Source organism: Dermacentor andersoni, chromosome 5 (genome assembly GCF_023375885.2).
Source record: "Dermacentor andersoni chromosome 5, qqDerAnde1_hic_scaffold, whole genome shotgun sequence".
Taxonomy (NCBI): Eukaryota; Metazoa; Arthropoda; class Arachnida; order Ixodida; family Ixodidae; genus Dermacentor; species Dermacentor andersoni.
The window spans coordinates 59,195,558-59,217,003 of record NC_092818.1 but is presented as its reverse complement, the minus strand read 5'-3'; the positions used below and the strand labels follow the sequence as shown (position 1 = coordinate 59,217,003).

The 21,446-nt window shown below is 45.6% G+C and overlaps 1 long non-coding RNA gene across 1 annotated transcript in view; it reads left to right on the top strand.

The window, feature by feature from the left end:
• Positions 1-360: 360 nt before the first annotated feature.
• The window catches only part of LOC140218345 (uncharacterized), a 54,892-nt gene continuing 33,806 nt past the window's right edge, over positions 361-21,446 (top strand). The window contains exons 1-3 of the long non-coding RNA XR_011894619.1: positions 361-530; positions 598-697; positions 18,422-18,634. This is a non-coding gene — a long non-coding RNA (uncharacterized lncRNA). The remainder of the gene's footprint in view (positions 531-597; positions 698-18,421; positions 18,635-21,446) is intronic.

Genomic DNA, 21,446 nt, shown 5'->3' with positions numbered 1-21,446 from the left:
AAGGGATCGCGGCGACAATAACCCTTCTTCGGTGAGGTGCCCCTGCACTGACGGTTCCCTTAAGGGAACGAAGCTGCTACAACGGTAAATGTAAGCGAGATTTTGACTCCTTTACATTAACCGTATAAAAACCTAAAACGGAAAGTCATAAAATCGAAGTGAGCATTTTAGGTCTGCTTTAAGCATAGATAAATGTTTGCCTCTAATTATCTTATTGTATTGCGGCCCGGCTGAAATTTCAAAGATTTTAGAAAGGCCACGAAATCTCGACAAAAGCTCCACGAGTGTGTAAAGAACAGGCGGCTATTCTTCTTCACTTTATCGAGCAGCATCCACACCTGGCGAGGGCTTATGTAGAGCTCTCGCCACGTATGAGTCCTGCTCAAAGTAAACGAGCTGCGGGTCGACATCACGGTGGTTCCGAATGAACAGGGGCCTGCGGTGAAAACGACCAGCCGCTGGCGCAATCAGTGGGCCAAAATGGCCCATAAAGCGAGGAAGGAGGCTGCCAGGGCGGCGAGCGAAAAGATGTGAGTTCTATAATAGTCCTGACAGTAACGTCGTTTCACGTTATTGTTGCTGTTCACGTATTCGCAGGGCTACGGGAGACGGGAAAATGGGCGGCATTGAGGGCCGCGTCCTCGGCAGGATGGGCGGTGTTCTCGTCTCTCCGAGCCAGTTTTTCGGGGATAGCGAAGTACGTGCAGCTGGATGTAAAAAGCAAGCTTTGTATGACGTGTTACTTTAAAAATTGGGCAGGGTGTCCCAGCTAATTTTAGCCAGCGTTTAAAAATATGCGAATACAACGTAGCTGGACAGAACCACGATAATGTTTGCCTTTGCTTGGAAATACTGAAATTATTTCTTTTCATTCCGTCTAATCATATAGTTAGTCCTAATTATTTAATGAACTTGTTAAATATTATGAATAGGCGAAAAGTGCCAAAGAGAAAACTGTAGAGCGACACGAGAAAACTCCGATCCAGCGTTATGTTCCTCAATACGCGCTGCATAAAAGTGTTTTTCCGAGCGTGAAAGTAGCCTGTAAACGCACGCAGAATTGCCGCGTGACAGGCCACTCGAGGCACGTTGCGTGTATTTAAAGAAAAAAAAACGGTGCGCCGCATTGCCCGCACACTGAGAGGCTTGTAGGAAGGAAGGAAATCAACTTTATTCAAGGTCCTGCAGGCCACGAGAGCTTTGGTCTCTCATGGAGTGGGCGTCTCCCACGACGGAACCGGGAGGTTGAGTTTCTTGGCGGCGTCGTGGACCTGCTGGACGGCCCAGAGTTGGGGAGCGAGTTCTTCCCTCCGGATTGCTTTTTCAAGCTTGCGCTTGTCCAGTTCGGAGTTTATGTGAGCTTGCGAGCACGGCCTGTATGTGCTAACCTCGTTTCGGTGAGATAAATATTCTCGGCAGACGCATTAATCAGACCGCACGTGACCAAATGGGAGCTTATTACAAAAACAAAATACCTATATAAGTGACACATCGCTTCTTTTTATGAATCAGAGGCGAGATTATTGGACCAGTGGTTGTCCGAAGTATTATGATCCTCCTGCGCATGCGCGTTTTTGTCTGCGCATTCTTGGGTCTACACCCTAAATAAGCTCGTTGGAAGTGGACACCGTTTCGACGTGAATGCCTCTTCATTTGTGTCCAAAATCAAGAAAAGGGCTGACAGATGGAATAGCACACTGTGGTATAAAGTTTGCGAACAGGGATAAGGTGCCTCAGAAAGGCTGGCCAACGTTTCGATAGGAGGACCTATCTTCGTCAAAGGCGGCCTCGTCATCCACGACATGTTAGTTTTAAAAGGTTAGTGCAGTGACGTCACGTGCGGTTGTTATCGGTGGCGGTTGGTTATAAAGGGAGAGACTTCAGAGGTAATGAGTCGCCTGACGTCTGGGAGCGTGGTTCCCAAGACGATGGGACAAGAACGGGAGACTTGGAATTAGGGGAGAAAAAAAAAGAAAGAAAAGGAGAGAAAGAAACGGGGGGGGGGGGGGGGACACCAAGTGGAAAAAACTTAAGGGAGAAAGAACCAGAAAAAAGAAAGAATGGGGTATAGGAGGGCGTTTAGGAAACGATAGGTTAGGGAGCATTCAGGGGTAACTTTGGCGGCATTTTTTTGTGGCATTAGAAGAGCCGGTCAGCCGGTCACTCCGCGAGCAACACAAAAGAACCCCCCCCCCACCAAAAAAAAAGAAAAGATGTGTTGAAAGAGTGACTTTAGTAGCATAGCAGCAATGCGTCTAGTAATCTTGAAGTAGTGTTTCAAAAAACGTATAATAAAAAAATAGACGAAAAAAGAAAAGAGAGGGGGGGGGGAGCCGAAACCGGAATAACAAATGAGAGAAGGATGTGCGCAGAAGCGGGAGGGGGCAGGTGCACATGGGAAAAGGTGGTCGTACAGTTGATATCAACGTAAAAACTCGAGAGTATAATAAATTGAGTAGTAGGCAGGAAAAATTTTCGAAATGGAGGAATAGGTGAGGTTAAGAATTAAGGTTAGCTAGTGGCATAATGTGTTTTGTGTCTTGGCTGATGATATCAGAATTTGAGATTTAAGTTACCGCTTTCAAAGATTCTAAGTTGCACGTGCCCAATTAATTCCCGTCGGGTGTAGGCACTTAAACTTGTGTATGAGGTATGATTCCGTGTATTTCCATTCGTGAGGTGAACAGAAACTTGTTTGTAGTACATAGAGCCTTGGTTTGTCGAATATATGACTATGTTCATTAAAGGGGCTGGCTACTGCTTTAGGTAAATTGTGTTTTGTGTCCGCGCGGTGACCGTTGAGTCTTGTATGAACTTGTTGTCCAGTCTCACCTATTTATTGTTTGCTACAAGCTGCACATTCCAGACAGTTGACTACGTTGCTTGATGTGCAGGTGAAAGCCGAAGTTAGCTTGTGTGCGTAATTCGACGCTGTACTTTTTTTACTACTACTGTAGTAGTAGATTGAATATGATTGCATGTAGAGCACCTGGGGCGGCCACAGGGACCAGTTCCCAACTTCGTCTTTTTCCTTAGTTTGGCATGCGCAAGAATATCTTAAAAATAGTGTTGCGTCTGTAGGCTACTCTGGGCTGGTCGGGAAAAATCTTAAGTTTCTGGTTGCTGGTGAGAATTGGGTAGTTTCTACTGAGGATGCTATTCACGTTTGGGAGTGCGTTTCAGAATTTAGTAGTAAGAAGAGGCGTTGTTGTTCTTGTGATCCTCAGACGGGGCTTGAGGACCTCGGCTCGATCAAGTTTTGTTGCAGCGCTGTAGCTTCTTGAAGGTGACTGTTTGGGTGGTTCCTGTTTGATAAGGTTTCTTTAAGGTGATCGAGTCTATCTATGTAGTCTTGGTTTTCAACGCAAATGCGACGTAGTCGTGTGGCTTGGCCTTTAAAGATGCCTTGTTTGCAATGTCCGGGATGGTGGCTCGCATATTCTAGGTACTGTTGTTTGTCGAAAGGTTTCCTATACAGCGTTGTCTTTAGCGCCTCATTGTAAATATATATTGTTGTGTCCAGAAAGTCTATGCGCTCAGTTGAGGATTCTGATGTGAATTTTATTGTTGGGTGAAAAGTGTTTAGAAATGATACATATTTACTTAGACAGTCCTGACCATGTCTTCATATTATGAATATATGGTCTATGTATCGTAGGTATGTGTGGGGCTTGTCAGTGCAGCATGACAGGAAATCTGTTTCGAGAATCCCCATAAATATGTTCACTTAGGTTAGTGCAAAAGGCGTGCCCATGCTTGTACCATGTATCTGTAGAAAGTAACCCTCCTCAAATTCGAAGTAGTTATGTATTAGAACCAATTCAAAGAGAGACAAGTAGACTTCAGTAGAGTGTTGTGCATTGTGTTTAGACAGCGTTTGTTTTATCGAAGATAAACCATCAAGGATTGGAATGTTGGTGTACAGGGCCGTGGCCTCTAGAGAACCTAGAGTTGCGAGAATTATGTTGCGGGATAGTGTGCCTTTAGTATTAATATCCTCTATAATTCTCAGCAGGTGGGACGTATCTTGTACAAATGATGGAAGTGCTTTTGGCAAGTAACCTAGGAAGTGGTTACGGAATGTGGAGATGCTCTCTGCCGGGGTTTTGTTGGTTGATACTATCGGGCGACCTGGGATAGTAGCGGTGTATAGTTCAGTGGATGGAAGTTTATGAATTTTCGGAAGGAGGTAGAAATGCCCTGCAGTATTGTTGCTTGGTTTAAGAAATTTGTACTCTGACAGTATTATCAATTCATCAGCCAAAAGCCTTTTCAGCCTGTAGATAATTGTCGCTGTGTAGAATAATGTCGGATCGTTATCTAGCTTACGGTAATGTTCTGGGTTATTTAGTCGTCTGTAAGCCTCGTGCTTGTATTTTTCTAGTCGCTAAATAACTATACTTCCACCCTTATCTTCTTCCTTAATAACAATGTCATTCCGGCAACTAAGATTTGAAATGATATGACTCTCGGACGCAGTTATGTTTTTAGGTCGCTTAGATGTCTTGGATTGGCTTATAATTTCTTTAGTGACAGTTTTCAGGTATATGTCATGTTCTATTGCTTGTTCTGGTTCGGGAGTCCAAGTGGATTCGGCTCTAAGTGGTGTCGTCCCGGTGTCTGGTGTGTTGTTGTCTGCGAAAAAGTGTGTGATATACATTCGTCGGGAAAATTCTGAATGGTCCTTGTGAAGCTCGAATTCATTTATTGTGTTGTTCGTGGGACAAAAGCTTACGCCCTTGCTGGGAGCGCCTATTTCTTTTTTACCTAATGTTTTCGAAATGTCTACAACCTTGGAGTGGTTTAATTTTGTGGAAGTTTCCGTCACGTCTGGTGCTTCTAAACTCGAGGTCCCTCTTGTCGGCGTGTGGTGGCTGTTTGCCTGGAAGGTTGTTTTTTTTATTAATGTTTGCATTTTTCCTTTGTTCCTGAACCAATTTTTTAGACTGTTTTTCGTCGCAACGATCTAAATCTTTCTTCTCATCTGGTGTCAGAGCTATGTTCAGAAGTCTGTGGCTGAAACTTTCGATTTGTTCTTCGAAGTGTTTGTTCCTTGAGGATATTCAAAAGTGAAAGTGAGGCATTGTGCAATGTTGTTTGCAAGTTTGCACGACGGTGTGGTGGGAGTGTTCCTAGAGCTGGTACAGCTTTCAGTGTTAGACCTTTGGGGAATCTATTTTTTTCTGTGCAGATTGTGTAGGTTTTCAGATGGGATCTGCAGCTCGCGTGTTTTTTGGTAGGTTTTCTAGCCTGTAGGAATTCGGTGCTTCATGGCAGAGAAAAGTTATTGATTTGCGATGTGTGTCATTTATTTGTTTTTTTTTTTTTTGCGGGTAGATTTACGGGGGGCGTTTTTCTGTTTGGCCGGTTTATTACCGCATGCCTGGCTTAATTCGAGCTCGGCTTCTGTTTGACTTTGTACGTGTGCAGGAAGGCGTGTGGGGGTCTGTGTGAAAACTTCGGTAGTGGATTTTCTGTTGTTTGTTAGAGTTCTGTCAATTTGCACTGTGGTTGATGTCGTTTTTAGTTAGCGTGTGTCTTGTGGCTCGTTTCACATTCCGCTGTCTGTGTTCCGAGTGCTCTTGAGGTGGCTGCTGCACTTGTGCAGTGGCTTGTTTCACATTCCGCTGTCTGTGTTCCGAGTGTTCTTGAGGTGAATGTCGCAGTTGCGTTGTTCGCGGTGGCACGCTCGGAAGAGTCGGTGGGGGTGGTATTTGAGGTGGATTTAAAGCGTGTTTTTCTGTACTTGTCCTTAATAAAGGATTTTATGTGTTGGGAAACTAGCTTTATTCCTCTGCGGTTTAGGTGGAAACCGTCCCAAGCTGGGTGTCCGTGTGGTGCTTCGTGTATTTCAGAGTGGTGCATCGTGTCAACGTTGTTGTGGAAGTGTTCTCAGTTTAAAATTATTGAGCTGAGCTTGTTAATATCCTCATTGTGCCTAATGAGTGCATCAGTTCGGTGGGTTAGTGGGTGGTGTTTGTTTTGTAGGCGGGGAGCGACAGTTGTTAGGGTTATATGTGCGTTTGGGCGAGCGGCTTGAATAGTTCGTAATACGACGTTCATGGAGTCGATCGTTTCCGCGGCGCTTTGTGTACTGAGGTTGTTTGTGCCTACATTGATAATGAAGTTTGTGGTGTCAACTGGCGTATCACAAACTAGCGGGAGAATATCTGATGTTTGCGCGCCACTCAGGTATCTTATGTATGGCGCGTGTGGGCCCTGTGGAAAGTGTTGCTTCAGGTATCTGTACTGATTGTCTCCAAGGCTTGCTACATGGGCAAAGGATAATAAGGGTCACTTACCTTGTTCCGTCATCGTCAGCTGGCATGGAAGTCCAAAATCAAGAAAGGGGCTGACTGATGGAATAGCACACCCTGGTGTAATGTTTGTTAACAGGGAACACGTGACGTCACTGCACTAACCCTCTAAAACTAACATGCCGAGGATGACAAGGCAGCCTTTGACGAAGATAGGTCCTGCTATCGAAACGTTGGCCAGCCTTTTTGTGGCAACTTATCCTTGTTTACAAACTTAAAAACTCTCTTCCTGTATGTGTGTATCCTGCTTGGGGCAAATGTCTTTCTCGAAAGGTAGAAGGTGCGTTAAGGTGGATCTATAAATGTATTTCATTCCACAAAACTTTTACATTGATAATTCCCGTAAAACTGATTGGCGATAGTTTACTCTTGCCTTATTCAGTGCCTTTTCCTTTTTTCAGCTGTCTCCGTTCAAGAGATCCTTGCATGTATGACTGTCACCGGAAAAAGGTCAGAATAGATTTTTTTAATGTTTTGTCTACAGTGTGCTTCATTGCTGAAAGCGTTTAGTGCATTGAGAAACGAAACATTTATTTTGTCTTATGGCACTTCTATTGCAGCCGATGTTGCGGAAAAATAATTCGCATTGCATTGTTTTTTTCACGCATTATCATCCGTCGATCGTTTTGCTGAGAACGTCAAAAGCATTTCAGATTTCCTTCACTCGCTGTGGCAAGTCGGATTTCACGTGTCGCAATGGTTTCGTTTGGGTCACTGCTCTGAAACAAGATGTGAGTTGCGAAAACGAGAGCCCCTCCTCTCCCCCCCCCCCCCATCCTATGAAATAAGAAGAAAAAAGTGCAAAAAAAAAATAAAGACAAAGAAATTTCAAACGGAGTGCTCGGTGGAGCGTAAAACAGCAAATAAGCACAATATTGTGCTTGCGAACATAGTTTTGTATTATTTCTACTCATGCCACTTAAGTATTGCTGCTGCCCGATTTCTTTTTCCGTGTTTTGTTATAACAGCATAAATGGTCCATGGGTACTTTTACGCAAATATATTTCTATCAACTTTTAGGTGACTGCGCGAGGACGAGACAAGAAAGGAAACGAGCACGTGCGTCGACGCAAGAACTGATTGTTTCACTTTTTCTGTTATATCTACTTTTTTTTCGCAGAGTCTAGTCTCAAAAGCCGCTCATCCGTGTGAGAAACATGAATGCTACCTGGAGATACCTCTCTTTTACGACCACAAGCCGTTCTTACAAATCCAACGTTATATATTTAGCATAGGCGTATAACGTAAGGCGAACTAATTTCACGTACGTTTGCCTTTCGCAACATGAAATATCAGTTTGCTTACAACAACCATTGCAACTTGCTTGAGGGTTATGGACCACTCATGTTACTCTTCCTAGGTGTAGCTACCAGCAATACTTCTTGCACGCGTTCACATTCTGACAAAAAAAAAACATGTTAATTTTCATGGGTCCCATGCGCACGACAAATACACGACGTAGCGCATTTATTCTATATCGACTTCAATTTTCGCAGAAAGAAGCACGCGAAGTAGAAATAGAATAAATACGAAATACGGTACGCCGTGATTGTCAGGGTGTGCTATTCCACTCCTCGCATGAGGCAATGTTATTGGAGACTTTCTGCTTAGGAAGCTGGTTGCTAGTATTGCTAGTTGTCTGTGGAAGTTTGTGGACTGTCAGTGGACGCGGTGCATCCTTAGCAATAGCAGTGGGTTTTCTAGATCTCCGGCAATGTGAACGGCAACGTCCCACTTTAGCGGCAGCGTCCCTGTGTGACGAACCATCTCTGACCACTTGCCTCAAGACTTTAAGCTCATTTTTCACACGTGGGTAATTCTTTGAAGACGCATCGTGAGAAGCTTGACAATTGGCGCACTTTTGGTTTTCTGCACGACATGCATCGGAGCTGTGCGACCCAGAGCATCGTGAGCGCACGGCACCATTTGTGCAAACCGCACTAACGTGCCCTGTCTTTTGACACTTCCAGCCCTGAAGCGGCCTTGGAACAAAAGGCCGTACTACGGGTCGGAAATGCCCGACCTTGATATGTGACGGTAGGCTGTAACCTTTAAATGTTAACTTCACACAGTGAGAATTCCCCAGGCGACGGGCTTGCAATATGGCAATTCCCTCTGTCGCTAGCTTAGTGAGTCTATGCAGGTCAGCATCGCTTATGGAATTGTCGACGTCATACACCACACCAGCCGTAGAGTCACGACCGTCTTGCTTGTAGCAGCGTACGTTGACGCTATCCAGCACCTTAACGTTACTCAGAACGTCTAGTGCGCTGCGGTTTGTGACATCTATAGCGAGAATGTTCTTTCAGGCGTTGATCCTTACATCTTTTATCTGAGCCGGAACAAGCGCCTTGAGCTATACAGATGTAGCAAAGCGCAAAGCAAAGAGAAGACTCGTCAGGACATCTCCTTCCACAAGTAAGACAACTGTGGTCCCGAGGCGAAAGTCATCGGACCACACAATTTTATTCGTGCCTGTGGCTACTAGCGACAATCTAAACCGGCTCAACCGCCAAATGAAATGAAGCTGGTCACGCCAATTAATGCGCAGGGCACATAACCGGTGTACCAGCTGAGTTGCACAATTAGTGCCAATGTTAGGGAAGCGCTGTCAACGTCGGCTAAAAGTTATGTGGGGTGAAGAAATTGGAAAGTTTTCAGCCGCGTGTTTAAATAAAGGGGTAATCATAGATCCCTGGAAGACGTCTTCTTCCTAGCAGGGAAAATAAAATTAGTTTGATGACGATGATGATTTGCATCATTCTTGGCACTTTTCTGTAGGTAGGTAAGTAGGTTGTATAGCCTAATTCCAAGAAAAAAATTGGGCCCAAATCCACGCTGCGAAGACGGTTGGGCAGCGAAGCTTTGGTGTCAAAATGTGACGTATCAGGGTTCTGCCAAGGCTGAGCACGACGCCATTGTGCATATTAACGTGCCTGTTCTCTCCGTCGCTCATCGTATTTGCGCTGCTCCTCGGGCATCCTAACTGTGGGTGGCTTGCTTTGGGCAGGAATCGCTGCATCCTGCCTAGCCTGAGCACGAAGCCGTTGTCCATATTGACGCTGCTGTTCCCGTGGCCGCTTATCGTGTTCACACTGCTCTTTGGGAACCCTAACTATGAGTGGTCTTTCCATAGCGCAATCGCAACACAAATGAAATCAGTCGCTAGGCAGGTTCTTATGTGACATATGAAAGGATAGTAATGCCGCATTCTTCTTCGTATGCTACTGTTATCACTTCCCGGCAACTGGAGCTTATAGGTAACCAGCGCTGAAACTTCGCGTGCCAACAGCAGCGCCGTAACACACAGCCTAGCGAGTGGTGGACTAAGTTTACAGTAGCACATGCTAAAATTTCGCATCAGCAAATTCACAGGCTCATATTGAAGAACATGTGTCCAGCTTCTGACCTGTCTGGGTAGCGACGTGCTAGAACGTAGCAGCGCATGCTCTTCTGGCTTTCTCGAGCTTTCTGCTTCTTTTTTCTTTCTTTTCCCTGAGCTGTAGGCGCCACCGCTCCCGTGGATACGAGCGCCATCTGGCGGCGCTGCGATGAACTCAGTTGCGCATGGGGCGTGCGTCTGTGCTGTGATTGCTCGAGTTTTCTGTCGACGAATACGAAGAAATCCCTAGATCTTAACCATACAAATCTTCGTGGAAAAACGTTAGAAGGCACTCCAACCCACAGTTGAGGTACATGAAAGGCAAAGTCTTTCTGAGTGAATTGTTGGTGGGATAGGGGCGAAATCACAGCACACCACATTTTATCGCGTCACTCTTCGCGTCACTTATCGCGTCACCCTTCGCGAGTAGCAGAATCACCGGACTCAAATTTTTACTGCGCTTGTTTCGGAATCAGCGCACATTTTGACGCAGGGTGACGTGTGATATAATCTGAAACAATCTCAAGGATTGAACACGTGAAAACTACTATGAGATTAGGGGCACGCCATTATTGGAGAATGCAATCCTTTGGGTTGGTTACAATATCAGGCTTCTCTGTTAGACGTCCTCTGTGTGAATCTGGCCATTGGACAATTTTAGTGATTTATTTATTTTACAAGGAAAAATTTCTCCATAAGTGCAAAAAGAAAAATGAATACGACAGCAACATGTCAGTACAATAAACGAAGTAAGGCTCTTAGCTGTAGTAGCCGTATGAATTGCAGCATACGTAAGCACGCTAATTAAACGCACAACGCTTGAAGTGGGCATTTGAATATTCACAGAGAAAACTCCGAAGACCGCAAGCAGCATCCGCTAGAACTACAGGGTCTTGCCGGCGTTGTCACCTTGCCGTTAGGTTGGCGTTCCTGCACTGTGGCATGTTCATGGTGGGCAAGACGTGATCCCGCTTAGCACTTTTGAGCTGCAGAGTTTTACCGGCGTTGTCGCTTAGCCTGTATCCTTGTGTTTCCGCAGCGCCGCGTCTGGGCGCCCTCGGCGCCGCACACGCAGCAGCACGATATTCTTGCACTTGGACCACGGAATGGCCTTGGTGCGTACGCGGGCCCGCCTTGCTTCAGTGCGATTCGCGTTACACAAGAGCTTTTCAGGTGGAGTTCACACAATTACCACCGGAGGCATCTTTGTGCGATGTGAGGGACGCAGTCCTTCGCTACTGAACCCTCACGCGGACACGCACTATCGCGGCTACAACGTGTGGCAAAATATTGGAGCGTGCTGGCAGAGCGCATAGCTGCGTTACGTTTAGTTCCAGCAAGCAAAGCTGTCTAAGGTTAGGTCTCAGATACAGCTGCTTCTGTGCCCCAATCTGTCCGACTTGAACACAAACACGCCTACAAATATTTCGCCATCCGGCGTTGAAATTCCGACGCAAGCGGATAGCGTGCATTTCTTCGGAAAAGGTAATAAATATAAAGTCAGTATTGTTAAGTGGTATTATCGACGACAGCGAATGGTTACATGGAGTGTTTGTCTAATAATATTACAACGAAACGCGCTAAGCGCCTAAACCGGCTCCCTTGCACACGAAAAATGCTTAAGCATGTTCTATTCCGGTTACTGGGACATGTACCCATGATCGAACGGCTGGAGCATCAGCTGATGTGCTAGGCGTCCTGTGTTAAAATTCTGCTGTCTAAGAATTTTATTTATGTTTATTTACTGAAAAACTATGCAAATTCCACCAACTGTGGGAATCGATGTAAACGAAGCTTTCCGTAGTGGATGCTTTGATTGACGATTTTTCGCGGTGATGTCGACGGCTAAAGCTTAACTTTTTCAACGTTTAACCTAACACGAGTGTGGCTAGTTGACGGTGAACGTTACTCTGCGTGCACCACTATTTTTTGGCTGCGTAGTACACAGAGCACTTAGGAAGCGGTGTTTGCTTAACGCGTTGTTGTGCGCCATATTTTAAAACCTCTGAGAGCGTTGAGCCTTGTCATTTCCTCACATGACACATCCCACCGCGGCAGAAATATTGAATTTGAATTGGATTATGGGGCTGTACGTGCCAAAACCGCAATCGGATTATGAGGCACGCCGTAGTGGTGAACTCGAGATGAATTTTGACATCGTGATGTTCTTTAAATATAAGTGCACGTACGTTTTCTGTTACGCCCCTTGTCAAAATGCGGCTGCCGCGGTTGGAATTACATCCGCGACCTCTAGCAATGGCATTGCCGGAAAGCTACTGCGGAGGGCACAGAAGTGTTGATCTGATGGTGGACCACATCAGTTGCGTTGACTGGACCCTGCGGTGCGCTTTAATTATTCGGCTCTGCTTCTGCACGCCTTGCGTAGTTTTTCCGCTTGACATATTTGCATGGAGTCTATTTGTGAGAAATAGCATCAACGTGCTGTACCGTACGTTCCGTAAACTTGAGCTTATCCAGTTTCCACGCAATCGCTGTCGTATAGTATTGGGGTTTCCTTTCCTCCTCACGTCACCTTCCGCCTCCTCCCACGTATTTAAGCTGTCTCTTCTCCATCCCCCTTTCTACAGTTCCATTATGTTCCTTGTGGACTCGCTCGTTAGTAGAAAGAAAAGGGCTGCAGTTTCTGCAATGCTTCTGAGGGGAGTCACGGATAGTTAGAGATGTCAAGAGGCTAATGTGGCGACGGCCAGGGAGTTCCAGAAGGCATTGCGCACATTCGACGCGGTGGAGTCCAAATGAGTTTCACGTGTCGCCTTTCCTTTCTGACTTGAACTCCGCAGACGCAGTGTGCCGGACAGCAGCAGCAGCCGTAAAGCCCAATGAAGACGCAAAGAAAGCTTCCCTTTATTATTATATACACAGAACATCACGGAGGTGAGCAGTCCCAGGGCCACATATCCGCCCATATTTTTAGGCTGCACTATCCGCGGTATCGGCTCACAATAGGAGGCTAGACATACCTGATTCAGGGAAGCAGTGCTAACTCGCTAAGAAAGACTTTGACATTTTTAAAGATGTCTCGTCATCCGGGCCCTGCGGAAGTTGATGTTCATCGAAGCTGTGGAGGGTATCTTATATAAATACAAAATGCTTAGATGGCCATGAAGCGAGAAATCCGGCGTTCACATCCGATGGTACCATAACTTATGCCGCCAAGTTGTGATGTAACGTTTGACATGATGACCGAAACATGATCACTTTATCACCTCAAACATTCCATAATGACATGATAACACCGAAGGTGGCGTGATGACGCCTTCACGTTAAATGTGACTTCACGAGGCGACATCATCGACAGGTGATGTAACCTAATGACGTCAAGTGATGCCTCTTGAAGAAACAGCACACTATGCGCTTTCCGCTTTGCACTGTCTTCCGGATTGTCCGACGTTTTGCGGTGAGCCAAGGTTGAGCACACGGACACGAAAAATCCCGACCGACTAGAAGCTAACAGCTTCACTGTGATACAAAATAGTGTGTGACCGATGTGGCAATCGAATCTCTGCTATCGAGCACAGTGGCCGACCGACTAGAAGCTGACAGCTTCACTGTGATACAAAATAGTGTGTGACTGATGTGGCAATCGAATATCTGCTATCGAGCACAGTGGCCGGGTGCTCTAACTATAGCACCACGATCACCTTTATTTTTATGTGACAATGTTAAACGGCTGTGGACAATGAAGATACTTATCTTAGAGCTGACCGCGAATAGTTTTGAGCATCTGTGTCCCGTTTCGTTGAAATGCCGGAGATGCAAACGAATGTAGCTGAATGGGTGCTCAAATTTGAACATTTCTTGCACACGCAGCCTTTCTACACGCAGCTAGACTCAAACGCAGGACAGGATACTCGTAGTCAATCACGAAAAGAAACGTGTAGCAAGCGTCACAATAAAGACAGAATATGCAGAAGCAGCAGAAGAAATGGCGACAGCAGTAGCGATAACGCAAACGGAAGCATACATAATAATCAGTGACTCGCAGGCAGCAATTCGCAACTACGCAAACGGCCCAATCTGCCCGGAGGCACTGCACATATTATTAAAAGGAGCTAGAAAAACAAAATACCAAAACGTTCAATTACTATGGACATCCGCGCATACTCCGACCTCACCAGGGGACGGCGGAAGCAACGAGGCAGCACACAGCGCTGATCGAAGGCTAACCGACCGAGTTGCGGCAGACATTGGTGCCGTCAAGTCGGGGGCCGCCGAAGAAAGAGAGGGCGGAGATTGGGAGTGAAGAGAAAAATCAACCAAATACAATGACATAGCAATACATATCAAAATGCAGAGGTGCATTTATCGACCCCTTCATCAAAAAATAAGTAAATCGCAGTCTTTCCAGTGGGGGCAATTACAAACAAGTGCATACTGTAACCCAGTAATGCGCAATATAATTTGTCCAGATATATACAAGATAAACAAATGTAGGTTATGTAGCTCAAGAGCAACTCTTGAGCATATGCTCTGGGAATGCAATGGGCTCACGAGTAGCAACGAGGAGACAACCTCTAGCGAAAGCCTCCGTGCGCGTTGGTGTGCTGCGCTGCTCCGCTCAGCCCGAGAAGATCAACTGTGGGCAGTAAAACGGGCCGATGACACAGCCAGAGCCGAAGGGCTCGTGGCAGATGCCCAGGATGGGTGATATCCACCCTATTAAATTGCTGGACAAAAATAAAGTTTTCTCCACCAGCACCACGCGCTAAAATACTGATAACATGCTGCACAGGCTTACTAATTGCCCAATTCAGTCAAATTTTAACATTTCTTTGCCGAAGTAAAATTGGCATCGTAGTTTTAACACGTACATCACTTGAAACAGCCATATGTAAGTACGATTGTGCAACACGCAGTCGCCGATGACGTCACAATCCATGTTTCTCTCGCTTACCTACGCTTGTCCACTGCCTACATAACACCCAACAATCGTCATGGCGTACACTCGAGTCAAACGTAAAGCGTTTAAATCGTGTTATTGCTGTCATAGGATCGTCTACAACCTGGTTGTCTTCGCGCTGCTGTTGTCACGCACACCTACGCGCGCGACCCACACGCACAACTACTCCGTTTACAGGAACTCATTGGTTCACCTGATATCGTCTTGCGGAAGCTCAAGAAATGCTGCATAACCAGGTACATGCAAAGTGCTTCACATAACATAGGTTCCTACAGTGCGTGGGATCTGTAACAACTTCTTATCATCTTTTTCCTTTTCTTTTGCAGCGTGGTGAAGTTGCAGTGGTGGTTCGGCGCGTTCATCATTGATGCAATACAGAAATGACGTGCCATAATCGGTAAGTTGCACGCAGTGCGTCTGGCGTAGAGACGTTATACCGTAATATATTTCCCAGCAAGAAGCGTGACTCCTTCGGGAAAAGGGCGTATTCGCATTCGTTTAAAATTTCTGCTGTTATCGCGGAATACATCTTTTTTGAACTTTGAAGACATAATTGTCAGTGACTCGCACGCTGCATCGTCAAAAGACTGTCCACGCCTAAAGACAGAGCAGAAGATGTTGAGGAAAATGGCCAGCGACGGCTCACCACAAGGAGATGATTCTGCTGCAATAGGGCGACATCGCTCCCGGAAACGAATGTCTACAAAATCCTATTCCGGTTCAAGAGAGATGCCTCGTCCGGCAACGCCGCCTCCTGTTCTACCTGTCGCCAATAAGAGCACGAATGTCAGCGAAAAAAGCGGCCATGCTATTTATGCTTCATCAAGGGATGTGTGGCCAGCGCTGCGGAAGACATGCCAAACACCAGAGTCACAGCACATGACTTGACCCTTAAAGTCCAATGTAGCTGCAGCTGACGACGTGTGAGACAAGGATTCACAATTGATTCCTATGCTGAAGTCACTCACGAATGCCATGCTTCTACTAACAATCATGAGCACTCCGGCTGCTCGTATAGCACCCTGCAAGTATTGGACACGCTAAATACAGTGCTTCAGAAAGCTTCGCATATCGCCATGGCCCACCCTCGCTGCACTTCCACAAGGAAGCCAAGAAGCGTCTCTATTCAGGTGGAATGCCCGCGGCCTCAAATCAAGAATTTCAGATTTTAGACAATTAGTCTTCGAAAACCTTTTTCACATCCCCGTAATTTGCGAACCGAACGTTAAGAATATCATCTTTTTTTTTAATTATTGGGTTTTACGTGCCAAAACCACTTTCTGATTATGAGGCACGCCGTAGTGGGGGACTCCGGAAATTTTGACCACCTGAGGTTCTTTAACGTGCACCTAAATCTAAGCACACGGGTGTTTTCACATTTCGCCCCCATCGAAATGCGGCCGCCGTGGCCGGGATTCGATCCCGCGACCTCGTGCTCAGCAGCCTAACACCATAGCCACTGAGCAACCACGGCGGGTAATATATCATCTCGCTCTGAGGCATTCATGTCCTCTACGTGTGTGGATGTGGGCAAGATCATTGTCCATATTAGATGTTAACTGTCATACCTGTTGCGCCCAGTACCGCCTCAAGACGGCAACCAGTACATTTGTTTACATGTAATAATGAAGAAACTTACGGTCATTACGCTGGTCGCTGTCTACATTGCTCCTTGAAGTCACTTTGACTATAAACGATTACAGGACGCTTTATCAGCGACACGCGACCCTACGATTCTCACTGCAGATTTTACTGCTCACCATGCGTTTTAAGGGTGTTCGAAGATGGACTACGGGGGAAGGAACTTAGCATCCTTTGCCCCACAGCAAGGTCTTTATTGCATCAACAATTATAGTCCGACATATTTACGAGGGCTTAAATGTAACAGCTTCCTAAATTTGACCATGGTGTTTCGGCGTTTTGAACGAAACATGAAATGGTTCCCAGACATGGAATCACATGGAAGCGACCATATTCGTGCATACTTGAAGCTCAAGCAACTATTTAAATACTCCACCACGACTATCCGACGACTTGACTGGACGTCGTTTCTGTCATACATTGAGAAAGTATGTTAGGAAGAAAACAATTCTATATGGAACATGAAATTCAAAAAGCCATGCAAGAGGCTCCGCGCGGATTTGAGCCTTTCCCGAAATATGAAGAACTTGAAGCTGAACTGCAAAGACTGTGATCGATTCGCCGGCGGGCTGAAAGAACGTGCAGGTTAACTAAGTTCGTCCACGATCTGAGAGAGGCAAGACAGATGCACCAGAAGATCCAACACCGCAGTGATGCACTACAATCTCAAAGATGGAAATGATTCTGTGAGTCGTTGGATCCACGTCAGCGCTTATCTGAGATGTGGAGAAGCGTGCGTGAACTTGGAATATCACCGCAACAGCGTGGTCCTTTCAAATCTCTCGCTTTGCGCCAAGGTGGAACAGAAATGGACATTGCAAGACTTGCAAGCTAGCAGCCCCAACGCGCCTTTACACCATGTGTCACTCCTTTGCCTCGGGACTCCCGCATGGATATAATGTTTTCGGTGGAGGAGCTTCAAGCGGCACTGACGACTTGGAGATGTTCTTCGTCACTCGGGTCGGACGGCGTTACTTATGCGGCACTCGGAAATCTTGGGCAGAAAGCACGACTCATGCTACTAAACCATTGCAACCAGTATTGGCACAACGGTTTGGCTCTACGTTAATGAAAATGCAGCCGCTTGGTTCCAATTCTCCAAGTTGGTAAAGCACAGTTAGATTTTCCATCGTATCGCCCCATCTCTCTAGCCAGTTGCATCGGGAAAATAATTGAAATGTAGTGAATAGGTGGACGAAGAAAACGCTCTTCTGTCGGCTGTGCGCGCGATCAGCGTTCGTGTACTGCCGGTGCAACCAGACTGCGCCTATAGTGTCTTATAATAAATCCTCATATTACAGAAACATTAACTTTTTCGCGCCTGTAATGGTAACACGAAAATTACAACGTGCGCCCAGATCCCATGGCTGCCTCCCGCGTGGGCGCTCATCCATAGATAATGTCATCGATTTTGTCACATTTGTTCACATCGAAAACGTCTGAAATTTTGTGAAATGATTTAGGCACATGCTCCATTTGCATGCACCAAACACGTACCTTTGAAAATGAGCAGCATGGTGGGGTGAGATTTTCTAGGAATGCCTCTTTTCATGCCAATGCCTTTTCGAGTGACGTCAACGCTTTTAAAACTGGTGGGTGCGTGTGCACAACGTTTATTTGAATAGTCCGATGAAAATCTCCCTCCGTTGTCTAGAAGTTTCTTTCGTGTTTTTTTCTCTTTTCCCGCGGCTGTATAGAAAATTTATGTTGTAAAAAGACATTTAAAAAAAGCATACTTCAATGCTGGGCAAAAAAAAAACTTGTTTTCAAAACTTACAGCGCAAAAACCACGGTAGCACAAAGAAAAGCAAATGCAAGTGTTCCCATATTATAAGCAGTAGCCACATATTTGTCGAATCAGCTGCCAATCCACGTCGTTCAGCGCAGGCAGAATGGCGGCCTCTGTTAAATACGAACAGCTGATCACCGAGCGTGTAGACGAGTCCGTAATGCAGCCCCACTAATTGTGACCTACACTGCAGTATTATCGTCTGAGAAGTATTTCAGACGCTTCTTCCGGTAAGCATGAGGTGCAAGAGTCAGGTGAGTAAATATTGCGCGTTTAGTGCTAGCATTGTTATGTGGTTACCCTGGGTTTTATTATACAGTGACGGTTATATTAATGCATGTAGCGTATGACGTGTGATCCTTTTTTTTTAGAGAAGAGCTAAGAAGAATCATAAATAACACCGGAGGAAAATTTTTAAAACAGTTGATCGAGAACTGTCAAGGCAGTGAGCATCATTCAATAGGGAAACACCACGATAGAACAACAGCTTCGTCAAAGGGATCACGGCGACGGTAACCCTTCTTCGGTCAGGTGTCCCTGGACTGACGGTTCTCTTAAGAGAACGAAGCAGCGACACCGGTAATGTAAGCGCAATTTTGACTTTTTTTTACATTAACGGTATAAAAAGCTAAAGCATGAAGTAATAAAATCGAAGTGAGCATTTGACGTCGGCTTTAAGCAAAGACAAATGTTTGCCTCTAATTATATTATTGTGTTGCGGCCCGGCTGAAATTTTAAAGATTTTTAGAAAGGCTACGGAATGTGGACACAAGGTCCACGAGTATGTAAAGAACAGGCGGCTATTCTTCTTCACTTTGTCGAGCAGCCTCCACACCTGGCGAGGGCTTCTCCAGAGCTCTCGCCACGTATGAGTGCTGCTCAAAGTAAACGAGCTGCGGGTCGACATTGCGATGGTTCCGAATGAACAGGGGCCTGTGGTGAAAACGACCTGCCGCTGGCGCAATTAGTGCGCCAAAATGGCCCATAAAGCGAGGATGGAGGCTGCCAGGGCGGCGAGCGAAAATAGGTGAGTTCTATAATATTCCTGACAGTAATGTCGTTTCACGTTATTGTTGATGGTGACGTGTTCGCAGGGCTAGGGGAGGCGGCAAAATGGGCGGCATTGAGGGCCACGTCCTCGGCAGGACGGGCAATGTTCTCGACCCTCCGCGCCAGTTTTTCAGCGCAGTGTTTGTGTGACCTGTAACCTTACAAATTGAACAGGGTGTCCCAGCTAATTTTAGCCAGAATTGAAAAACAAGCGAATGTCATGTAGCTGGACAAGACCAAGGTAATGTTGTTTGCCTTTGCTTGGAGATGTTGGAATGCATCATGTAACCACGCAAACAACAAAGGACACAGAAGGAAACACACAGGACAGGCGTTTAGGGAAAAGCGTTTAGTCCGCGCCTGTCCTGTGTGTTTCCTTATTTGTCCTTTGTTGTTTGCGCGGTTACATGACGCATTCCAATATCGGCCACCAACTAGCCCGCCTCTCCCTGTTGAATTTGCTTGGAGATACTGAAAGTATCTTTTTTTCATTCCGTCTAATAAGATAATTAGTCCTAAATTATTAATCAACTTATCAAATATTATAGATAGATGAAAAGTGCCAATGAGAACATTGTAGAGCGGCATGAAAAACTCACGATCCAGCTTTCTGTTCCTCAATACTTGCTACGTAAAAACTTTTTCCGATCGTGAAAGTGGCCGGCAAATGCACGCAAAATTTCCGCGCGACTGGCTGTTATAACCACTTGGCATGTATTTTAAGAAAAAATGGCGTGGCGCATTGCCCGCCCACTGAGAGGCCTGTATGTGCCAACCCCGTTTCGGTGAGATAAATATTCTCGGCAGACGCATTGATCAGGCCATACGTGAGTTAATTGAAGCTTAATACAACAAAAGGAAAACTACCTATATAAGTGACACATCGCTTCTTTTTATGAATGAGAGGGGAGATTATTTGACCACTGTATGTCCAAAGTATTATGATCTGCCTGCTCATGCGAGTTTTGTCTGTGTATTCTTGGGTCTACACCCTAAATATACTCGTTGGAATTGGGGGCCGTTTCGACGTAAATGCCTCTTCCTTTGTGTGTGTGTCCTGCTTGCGGCAAATGTCTTTCTTAAAAGGTGGATGGGGCCTTAACGTAGATCTAAAAATGTATTTCATTCCACAAAACTTCTACCTTGACAATTTCCGCAAAAGTGATTGGCGATAGCTTACTCTTGCCTTAATCATTGCCCTTTCCTTTTTTCAGCTGTCTCTGTTCAACAGGGTCTTGCATGTATTGTATGACTGTCACCGGAAAATGGTCAGGATAGATCTTTTTGTTTTTCTGCGGTGTGCTTCTTTGCTCAAAAGCGTCTAGTGCATTCAGAAACGAGACATTTATTTTGTCTTAGCGCACTTCTATTGCAGCCGACGTTGCAGAAAAGTATTCCGCATGGCTTCTTCGTATTGCATCAGTTCTTTGCACGCATTATCGCCCATCGATTGTTTTGCTGGGAACGTCAAAAGCATTTAAGATTTTCTGCGCTCACTGTGGCAAGTCGGATTTGACGTGTCACAATGGTTTTGTTTGGGTCAGTGCTCTGAAACAAGATGTGAGTTGCGAAAACGAGAGCCCCTTCTCTCCTCCCCCCCCCCCCCCCCAAGAATAAAGAAGAAAAATATGCAAGAAAAATAAAGACAAAAAGTTTCAAGCGGAGTGCTCGGTGGAGCGTAAAACAGCAAATAAGCACAATATTGCGCTTGCGAACATAGTGTTGCATTTATTATTTCGACTCATACCACTTAAGTATTGCTGCTGCCAGATTTGTTTTTCCCGTGTTTTTTTATAACAGCATAAATGATTCATGGGAACTTTTACGCGAATATATTTGTATCAACTTTTAGGCGGCTGCGCGAGGACGAGACAAGAAAGGAAACAAATACGTGCATCCACGCATTGTTCCGATTGTTTCGGTTTTTATGTTACATCTACTTTTTTCACAGAGTCTAGTCTCAAAAGCCGCTCATCTGTGTGCGAAACATGAACGCTGGCTGGAGATGCCTCGTTTTTACGACCACAAGCCGTTCTTACAAATCCAGCGTTATTTATTTGGCGTATGCGCATAAAGTAAAGCGATTCATAATTTCATATACGTGTGCCTTTCGCAACAGGGAATGTAAGTTTGCTTACAACAACCGTTGCAACTTGCTTGAGGGTTATGGGCCATTTATGTTATTGTTTGTAGGTGTAGCTACCAGCATTAGTTCTCGCACGCGTTCACATTCTGAAAAAAAAAAATATGCTCATTTTCACAGGTCTCATGCGCCCGAGAAATACTCGGCATACTGCATTTATTCTAGTCCTACGCGCGTACTTCCTTTTGGAAAAAATTCAAGAA